The 10,561-nt window shown below is 40.5% G+C and overlaps 1 pseudogene across 1 annotated transcript; it reads right to left on the bottom strand.

Moving 5' to 3' along the window:
* Positions 1-9,565: 9,565 nt before the first annotated feature.
* LOC117082232 lies at positions 9,566-10,329 on the bottom strand (annotated as a pseudogene). The gene is made up of 2 exons (XR_004436528.1): positions 10,259-10,329; positions 9,566-10,176 (listed from the first exon to the last, which is right to left on the bottom strand). The product of XR_004436528.1 is annotated as an elongin-B-like (transcript).
* Positions 10,330-10,561: the final 232 nt, after the last annotated feature.

Raw genomic sequence — 10,561 nt, 5'->3', positions numbered from 1 at the left:
CCATGATGCATGAGAATTATGGGAACTACAATTTGAGATTTGGGTGGGAACACAGCCAAACCGTATCACTTTGGGGTTTTTGTTTTTGTTACATTTATGCCTAAAAAGTAAAACATGCCCAGTGTGAAAAAATCTGAAAACTAGAGAAAAGTTGAACCATTCAAATAAGCACCTGAAAAGCCATTATCTTAACACAACTACAGATACTAGGTAAGCACATTTGTACCCTGGCTTCACTTTACACATGTGATTTCTTCTTGAGATTGCATTGTGCATGGAACTGTGTGCCCTGCTTTCTGAGCTTAGTATTGCATTCTTTCAAAAATTGTGTATTAAATATCAGCTGAGTACCTGCATTGTACTGCTGGAAAGCTCAATGAACAAGACAGTGCTGCTTTAGGGAGTTCACAATCCCACCTTTTCCATACCATTAAGAACTTTCCATAAGCTTAATTTGTAACGGCTACAACTCACTCTTAAAACAATTTGTAGCTCGTGATGTTTTGCTCTGTGTTGCACTGGAGGGGAAAATCCAGCTCATCAGACAGTAGAAGGCTGAGCAAAGGACAAAGGGTGAAGAATGATGAGGTGAAATCAGAGTTGAAAACAAGAAACTGAGAAAGAAGAGAGAAGGCAATCGGGAAAGGGAGAAACAACCAGTAGAAGCAGGGAAGGTGACCCACTTTAAGACCAACTGCTCTGACCCCAGGAATTCACTGTTTGATTTTGCACTGACAATGAAGAATGCAGGCTCCAGTACCACACAGGCTGCAGGCTGTGGGTTCTTAGGCAAGTTCCTTCATACATCTGTCCTTCAGTTTTCCTGTGTGGAAAACTGAGATAATAACACTTACCTTCCAGGTGGGTAATAATAAAGATTAAATGAGACAATGCATGCCAAACATCTAGCACCTAAGTACTCAATACATGAGATTATTAGCCCTCATGAATTACCACCATATTTCAATATTGCATAATACATTGGACCAAAGGGATAAGGAAGAGACCAGATGAAGTAATGAAAAGTCTGATTTATTGTTTTTTTTTTTAAAGTACAGTTGCCCCCTTTAATCTGCACAGCTGCATGTGTCAGAAAAAGATGACATTCAAATGTGATAATTAGTGATTTTTTTAATAAAAGGAGGTTATATGAAAGTAAGGGCAAGGAAACCAACAAGTCTCTGTAAAGCCCCTCTGGGGCTAGCAAAAGGGAAGTGATTGCCACCCTTAAACCTACAAGCAAGGATGCAGGTAGTTACAGGACCCACCAAGCTCTAAGACCACCGGATAGGAGCTGTGGCTTTCAGCAGAATGAGTCCCCCTCTGCTCTGCTACAGTGGCTGTCATTGGCTGAAACCACAAGGAAGCCGAAGGACAAGGTGTCTCAGACCCAGTGGATGCAATCTGCAGAGGTCAGCTTCCTGAGCCCAGAAAACAAGACAGAAATGCCGACAGGGGATCTGAAAGGAGAATGGAGAAAGTTCAGCGCACCACCAGTTTCTGGGACATAAAATTCTGGTTATCCCTTGGCATTTATGAATTTACCTGTCAAATACCATTTGTAAATGTCCTCATTTACCTAGTGCCCGAGTGTCACTGCAGACCACACGCCTTCGTCCCTGTACACATCTGTGCTGGCTGCAGAAAACAGTGATCCAGATCACAATTTTAAGAGCTACCACCACTCTTCTGAAATGGAAAGGGTTCCCTTGTCCCCCTCCCAGTGTGTGCGATGAGGGTGTGCCCCGCTGCTCAAACCTCTAGGGGAGCATACAGATGGACAGGCTGTGGGGCTCCGACCCCACGACGGTGTCTAGCGTGAAAGTTTATAGCTGAAGCCCCAGTGGGCACGTGTTACAGGGTGCTCTTTTAGTTTGCGGTCCTGTAGACCGGCGTGTGCTAACCAGCTCAATGAGACTCCCTTCCTTATCAGAAGGACAGAGGGATTTCCGTATCCTGCGGTTTCTTGCCTTGGTGTACCAGAAGAATCCGATCACAAGTGGGCTGGGAGAATGAGTGCAAGGCTTTGCTGAGTAGAAGTAACTCTCAGCAAGGATATGCAGATGGGGGAGCCAGAAAGGAGATGGTTTTGTACTGGAGACGGGCTGCTGGGCGGCGTGGGCTCTCCTCCGACTGCCCCGGTCAAGCTCCGCGTTGTTCTGCCAGTTAATGGTCTCCCAGCCTGCCAGTGCCTGTCCTGCTCTTCTGCCTGCGCTCTCCTCTCGAGGCCCTCTCCACAATCAGCCGCTTGCGCCTTCTTCTACCAATGTGCTCCTCTCCACGTCCAGCGGCTTGTGTCTCTGTCGTGCTAGGGTCTCCAGTTTTTATAGGCCCAGACGGGGGCATGGTGGGCCACAGTAGTCTTGGAAAATGCAACATTTAGGAGGCGGGCGAAAGCAGGAGTGCCTGTCCTCACCTACGTCCATGGGGGTGGAGCCCTAGGCAGGGACCACGCTCTCCCCTACCCAGCACTTCCCTTCCTCTGTTCCCTATCATTTAAAGGGACCACGCTCTTCCCTTCCCAGCACTTCCATATCACTTCTAATGGCAAGGAGAAATCATGGATGTAGATTTCAATAAAAACATGGTCAAGTGCTGCAACAACTCTTGTTGGTGTGAAGTTGATTTAATATTTTAAAAACATGCAGTTGCGTGTGAAAACTGTTTATATTTAAATATTCCTTACACTAGACAAAATGTGTTTATTTTTAAAAAATATTAATACAGAAGTGGGGGGATATATTAATCTATATTTAAGTTTTTTTAAAAGAAACTCAAACCTCTCGCAAGTTACCTTTCAACTATTAAGTCTGTTATTAATTTAGAGAGGGTAGAAGGGAGCTGTGCATTTCAGGAGCTTGTTTAATTTGTTGGTTTTTTTGGTTATTTCTGTTTTTATTTCATTTATATATTTACTGCCAACATCAGTAGCCTCTGCCATCTGAGAAGGTCTGCTCCTTCATTTCCAGTTTGGATAGAAGTAAAAGATGACAGATTTAGTAGAAAGCACAGATGGTAAAAGAGAAGGCTCTTAAGAGAGTTCTTGCTTCTCACATTGCTAGGCTGCCCTCCACGGCTGGCAGATAGGCATCAGAACTTTGTATATTTTGGTTTGTGTTCAGAGATAAGGGTATTTCTGCCATGATGCAGGAATGAGTGGAACTTAACCATTGTATTCATCACTGGAGTTTCAAATAACTTTGTTCTAGGCTTATTAAATTTCCAAAATAGTCTCTAAATTATACCAAATGCAAACTGTTTTTTTCCTGAAACCTTCTGATTGGTTAGCAATATCCCAAATTCTCTTGTGACCGTTCTTAATTTTTTTCCCAAGTTCTTTGTAATAAAGAATGATTCATTGACTATATTTTTTTCAAAAGAGATGTTAAGCTTCAGCATCAGATTCTAATCATAATTCATGAGATATTTGAACATGCTATTATTTACCACACAATTACAAAAAGCTTAAGAACCCCACCAATATGTACCACTGGTCTAAGAATGTGATAGGAGGTGGGCAAACTGATTTAATTTAAATACTTCCACAGATTATTCCCTCTTTCCCAGGCCTTTATCCATGATTGAAATGCAAATGTTTGTTTTTAAAGCTTTAGAGCAATTTGGTTGGCTTTCTTTGACTGTATTTTTTTAGCCCTTTGGAATATGCAATATCAGATATAACAGTGCTAATACCAGAACTGAAAAGCCCAACTTGATGACCTTTTATACCTCACTAGAAGCCAGATAGAACAAGCATCCCTTGGTAAGGAGGACTTAAATAAGTTTTTTGCCCAGTTATTCATACCCAGAATCATATATGGCAAGGCGGGGACCCATACAGGGTGCTAGTCAGAGGCAAAAAATTCTCCTGGACTTAACTCATCATTGGGAATCTCTTAGAAAAAAAAAACAAACAACAAAAAATACTGAGAACAAAGTAGAGGTTTTTTGCTCTCCAAGCCCAAGGGTCAACTTCATTGGAGAATCAAATCAGAAAGTAGATTTTCATCAAGAAATCAAATTCAGGCCGGACACGGTGGCTCATAACTGTAATCCCACCAAGTCAGGGGGATCACTTAACGTCAGGATTTCCAGACCAGACTGGCGAACATAGCGAAACCTCATCTCTACTGAAAAATACAAAAATGAACAGGGCGCGGTGGCACATGCCTGTAATCCCAGCTACTTGGGAGGCTGAGGCACGAGACTTGCTTGAACCTAGGAGGTGGAGGTTGCAGTGAGCCAAGATCGTGCCACTGCACTCCAGCTTGGGTGTCAGAACGAGACTCTGATTTTTGTTTTTCTTTTTTTTAAAGTCAAATTCAAAATAGCCTTTCTACTTTTCTCAATTTGGAGTTTTTATGCACAAGGACAGAGTGAATATGTAGAGGCAATTCTCCCAAGTAACCTAATGGATGATTGTTCTGTGGGCTTACATCTAAAATAACCTGTACATTTCAGCGTAATTGGAGTTGGGTCTTGTTTTTGTTTTTGTTTTTAAAGAATAACTTATATTCTTCCTTCTGCCAGAAAATATTTTAAGCAGGTTTCAATAAAATGTTACGTGCACAGTAAGTTTGTTAAAATAGACAGAAAATCAAAAAGCACATAAAAAGGGAAGTTTAAGATAGTTACTGCAACTGAACATTAAATTTAATTCTGAGCTTCCTGGCAGTTTAGGGAAAGAGTAAAAACAATGGGTTACATTGTTTTCTGCTGCCAGTGAAAGGAAGCAATTCACTGCTTCAGAAGATACTTGCTTTTTTCCTACCACTGATTTTTAAGAGGGTTGTAGCCAATGAGCCCTTATATGCTTTACAGAAAATACAAAAAAAGGCCTTCATATGACTTTTTTCATCCCCAAACAAAATTTGGAAGCACAATACTAAAAATAAACCCAAGGAAAGTAAAACATTGCCACCCATGGGGGTGGGACTAATGAGATTAACGTGTTCTTTAAAAATCATCTCAAGGCACTTGGGAGTATATATTCTAGATTTCCTATAAGATAAAATGTCCCTGATAGCAATTTTTAAGTATATACAAATACTGTTTTTCATTTGCTTCGAATAAAAATAATGGCAAAAATAATGGCACTCACTTTCTGAATCGGTATTTTTAAAAATTCTGAGAAAGCTAAAAATTCTATAATAAAGGTACTCAAAAGTAGTCACGATAGCATATAACAAAACATGAGGCCCCATGTGTGCTCAATATAACATGGAAATGAGTTTTCTCTTATATTATTATAGCTTGTCACAGGACTATTTTTTGTTGGGGCTCCTTTATTTTTGAGAATGCAGTGAAATAATGAACACCATTATCCAGGGTTTGTTGACATAGAAAAGGGGAATGCTAAATTTATGAGTGGTTAGAGGAGTTTAGTGATCTCAACAGTACTCCATGTCATAGCAGAACCAATTTGGATTTCTATTCTGAAGGTACTATATCGAAGGATCAAGATGGTTTCCCGTGGGCTCAAGCTTAGCTGTAGGGGAAAAAGTGACTCGGCCCTCCAAATTTAACTTAATTGGCATTGTGGGAAAACTTCTTTTCCACAAAGCAGCCCACACTGTGTACCCTTCGTAAACCAAGGACTGTTGTTGAGGGAGCTGAAGATGGGGCGTGGCTTTCTACCACAGTTTCCATGATCTGCCATCCTGGGCAACAAATTCACTCAACAAAAGCCAACACAGCCACATCACGCCAGGACGGAATGCTGAGGAAAATAAGATTCATTAAAAGAGGGGTGTGTTAGCTTTGAATTTATATATATTTAAAGGATTCCATTGTTTCTCTTTTGGGGCTGTTCTGTCTTCATTCAAAACTGCCTTATTTTAATATTTCTTTGAATTCCCAGAACATTCTTTTTAGTTCTTTAGATAATCTCTTAGGTCATGATAACTTTCCAACAGTCACAGTACTTTGCAAGTTATTGAAGGATTTATTAAAGCATGTCTCATGGCCAGGCACAGCGGTTCACACCTGTGATCCCAGCACTTTGGGAGGCTGAGGCGGGAGGATTACTTGAGGCCAGGAGGTTGAGACCAGCCTGGGAAACACAGCAAGACTTGCTTGAGCCCAAGAGTTGGAGGCTGGAGTAAGCTATGATCACAGCACTGCACTCCAGCCTAGGTGACAGAGTGAGACTCTGTCTCTATAAATAAATAAATAAAGCATTTCTTCTTTCAAGTATTTATTAAATAAACTTAAAAACATCCAACTAATACTAATTTTGGGGACCTTGTCATCTTTTTTTGTATCTCATTCTATGGCCATTGACTATTCTTCAATGGGTTCCCTGAACCGTTCCTTGTGTATTCTAATGCAATTTCATATTTTTCCTCATTGAATTTCATACATTGTTTTGCTAGTTTAGTGGTCAAACCATGAAACTAAGTACTGAGGCTTTCTTTACTATGCAACATAATGGCTCCTGATTAGCACTTCACCATCACCTATTTACACTTCACACTTCACCTATTTACTAAATATCTACTATGTGCAGGGCATATTTTATTTGCTAAGTCAATTTTAGATTTAAAAAGTATTCGCTGTAATTGAAACTAAACTCAAAAGCATTATTATGTGAACTGGTGCAGTATCACCTTCTCCTTAGCAGACAAGAGTAGAAAGGAAGAGAAGTGTCATTGTGCATAAAATATTTTGTTAACCTCTTTGGATGGTGAAGTCTGTTTCTGCAATGGCCCAGGGCAAGACAAAGAACGTCCCTAATGGCTGTGCACAAAAGTGTTGTTAGAATATTAGTTTATAGCAGCAGCCAGGAGAGGAGTGAGGTGAAGCTATAAGTAGTTCCAGAGACCAACAGGCTGGAGGCAATATCAGGGGCCTATAACACGTGGTGGGAGTGAACAGCCAGTAAGAAATTCCCAGCAACAGAAATGGCCTAGGTGTTTTTAAAAACAGCGTTGTCTAATATTCATTTGAAAGTCATTTCTCTGTCAAGTGGAATGTGATCTCCCTGTTACCCTCAAACCTTCAGAACTTAGATCTGTATATTCAAGACAGTCCTGTATTAAAAGGAGTTTTATGGAATTAATGAATAAGGGGGCTGGGACATTTAGGGTGGGGTGAGGTGGAAAGCAGTGACCTGTAACTAGAGACAAGATCTGATGGATCAAGAATTAAATAGAAACGGGAAACTCGAACAATGGACAACTTAGAAACATACCTTCAAGAATCTGGAGGTGTTGGATCTATGGAGTTTTAGGTGGACTAGAGTAACCTGCATTTAAATTACCTGTAACCACCAAATATGCAAAACATTATGTATCGACCAAAAATATATATGTATTTTTTTTTAATTTTTAAAAACTTTAAAAGAAGATTCACCCTGAAAGTTAAAACTATTTGAGGCATCAAGGATGCTGATATTTAGAAACCACTTTGGATCTCTTTAAGCCTTGATGCCCTCATCTATAAAATGGATATAACACACTAAGGTAATTATGAAAATTAAATGAAATATTATAAACACTTTTTAGACAATAGGTTAACTATTAATAAAGACTACTTTATTCCTTCCTTAAGATCTTCACATTTAGGTAAAAAAAAAAAAAAGCCCAAATGATGGTTTATATCTATAATAAGACTAATATTAATAGTTATTGACAAGTTTGGTTAATGCCTGGGTAAAAAAACAGTTCAACGTGTAGCCTATCATACTGATGTTAGTGAGTCAGCTGACATTGTATATTTAGGTAATTTTGAAGTTTAGCAGTGGTGGATTAAAAATGGCTCCATATTCTTCAATACTTCTCCCATGAAGAGGTGGGGTCTCTGTTCCCTTCCTTTGAATTGAGGTAGGCCCTTGGTTAATTTGAACAACAGACTATGGCAAATATGATGCTGTATCCGTTTCTTGGTCCAGGCCTTAGAGACTGGTAGATGTCACTTCCTTTTCTTGAAATACTTGGAACACTCCAAAGCTCTGCTGTCATTTAAGACGTCCAACTAACCTGAGACTGCCATATTGTGAGGAAGCTCAAGCTTGCTATTTTGGAGAGAGAGAAAGAAAGAGAGAGAGAGAGAGAGAAAGAGAGAGTAAGAGAGAGATAACCATCCAGCCTTCAGCTGTTTCAGCCCCCAACCATTCAAGTCTTCCCATCTGAGACTCCAGGCATTGCTGAGCAGAAGCAAGTCATTCTGAGGCATGCAGAGATGTTGGTCAATGGGTACAGAGTTACAGTTAGACAGGAGGAATAAGTTCTGGTATTCTATTGCACAGTAGGGAGACTATGGTTGATAATATTGTATTGTGTATTTCAAAATAGCTGGAAAAGAGGATTTTGAAATGTTCTCATCACAAAGAAAAGATAAATGCATGCGGTGATGACTATGTTAAATACCGCGATTTGATCATTACACAATGCATGCATGTATTGAAACATCACACTTTACCACATAAATATGTATAGTTACTACATGCCAGTTGAAACTTAAATAAATAAATAAATAAATAATAGCGAAGGAGAAGCAGCATGCTGTTGTACTGTGTTCCACCTAAATTTTTCATCCACAGAATTGTGATTATAACAACAATAATAAATTATTGTAGTAAAGCCACCACACTTTGGGGTAACTTGCTATGCAGCAATAGATAATCAGGATATCAATGTCTTAAGTTTAATTCCCAATATTGTTTTTGATTAGTTTCAGGATTAGGTGGTCCCTAAATTTAACTTTAAGAACTATTTTAATTTTTTTAAACTCACATAAAGTAGTCAGGCAGAAAGTCCACTTGAGGGAACATGAGTGAACTATGAAAGCAGATCCATTTGGTGTTAAATCTCAGTTCACCTACTTACTAATTATGTGAAGTTGGGCATGTGAAAACGTGTAATGTACCTGATACAGACCAAGTACTGGGCAGATGCCAATTCCCACCCCCTTTCATCTCCTGGTCCCTTTTGATATATTATTGCTGTTTTAGGGCTAGGAGGTGTGGACTAGCATGGATTCTGCAGTCAAAGACACATGGAATTCAAACCTATGCATTATGTACATGGCCTTAGAAATATCACTTAAAATCAGAGTCTCAATTTTCTCAACTAAATTACTGAGATGATTAAGTGAAATAATTCATGTCAAGTGGCCAGCACCATTCCTAGCACAGAATAAGTGTTCTTTGGAAATTCCCATTGTCATTATTATGATGAATCATGTCAAGCATATATGCTGATCAGATTATATTAGGCGGTTAAACATACATTTAATGATGCTTTGGGGGAACAGAAAAGAACATTTCAGTCATTTCATGACTTTTCTGTGATATGATTCTCTTTCTCCTAAAATAAAAAAGAGATTAATATGTGCTCCCATCGATTCAGTTCTATGGAAACTGCAATCTCTTTGGAAGCAATGTCTTACATCATCAGAATATAAACATAGTTAGGGTGTTTATCGCCTCCACAAGGCAACCATAAAGAGAGAAAAAGAAAGAAAGCATTCCCATTTTCATCAGCTCCTGTCTTTCTCCTATTTATCTGTTGTGACCACTGTGTTCATTCTTATCTCAACATCTTAGCTTAGTCCCGCAAACATGTTTCTTTTTTCTTTTTTTTCTTTCTTTCTTTTTTTTTAGACTCCCACATCTCTTTTATTGGGGGGGAATGGGCCTCTTGGGGGTCCTCACTGCACGGCTTGTTCATTGGCACTGCTTCCCGAGTCCTGGGGCTTCATCACATCGGGCAGCTCAGGTGACTGGAGAATGGCTCGATGCACAGGGCCTCAAAGGTGTCATCTGCCCGGAAGGCCAGCCCCACTGTGGCTGGGGCCTGTGGCCGTGCTGTTTGACTGGTGAAGCCACACTCGCCCAGGGTCTTGCCATCATCCAAGAGTTGGTCATCCTTGTACAGCCGCTGCTCGTCAGGAGGCTGCTTGAGGATGCCCTCAACGATGCGCTTCAGCTCGAACACGGTGCTGGACTCCTTGGCGTCCGTGAAGATGGTGGTCTTGTGGCGCCGGATCAGGAGGAACACGTCCTGGGGGCGGCGGGCCGGCGTGAGCAAGAAGCCCGGGCCCCCCGCGCAGCCCAGCCGCCCCCCGCCGCCCCCGGCCCAGCCCGGCCGCCCCTCCCCCCATGTTTCTTTTTTCAATCGGAGTAGCCAAGGGACTTTTAGGACACATATTTCTACAGAGAGCGACATTCCTTCTCTATCAGAAAAATAGGGAATTAAATCAGGATGGCCAAATATAGACCATGTAGGCTTCTAGAAACCTTTAGAGGACAAAGTACCTGCTTACTATCGGCTGATTTTGAATAGAGCCAACGGCTGTGTTGTTGAAAAGCTTTAGAAATCCCGTCATTTGCACAAATAAAGCACTGGACAGAAAATTCTTCCTCCTTTTGTATTTTCTAGACTTATGTTCATGCTGAAATGGGGCATACTTAAATCCCTTTAGGAAGAGTATGGGGTCTGTCTGAGACATCTTTTTCTCCATTCATTTAAATGTTTTTGTTTGTTTGTTTGTTTTTGTTTTTGAGAGAGAGGGTCTCAGTCTGTCACCCAGACTGGAGTTTAGTAGTGCCATCATAGCT

The sequence above is a fragment of the Trachypithecus francoisi genome, unplaced genomic scaffold, assembly GCF_009764315.1.
Source record: "Trachypithecus francoisi isolate TF-2019V2 unplaced genomic scaffold, Tfra_2.0 Lachesis_group9, whole genome shotgun sequence".
Classification (NCBI taxonomy): Eukaryota; Metazoa; Chordata; class Mammalia; order Primates; family Cercopithecidae; genus Trachypithecus; species Trachypithecus francoisi.
Note: the sequence above shows the minus strand (reverse complement) of the source record. Positions and strands in the feature narration are given on the sequence as shown.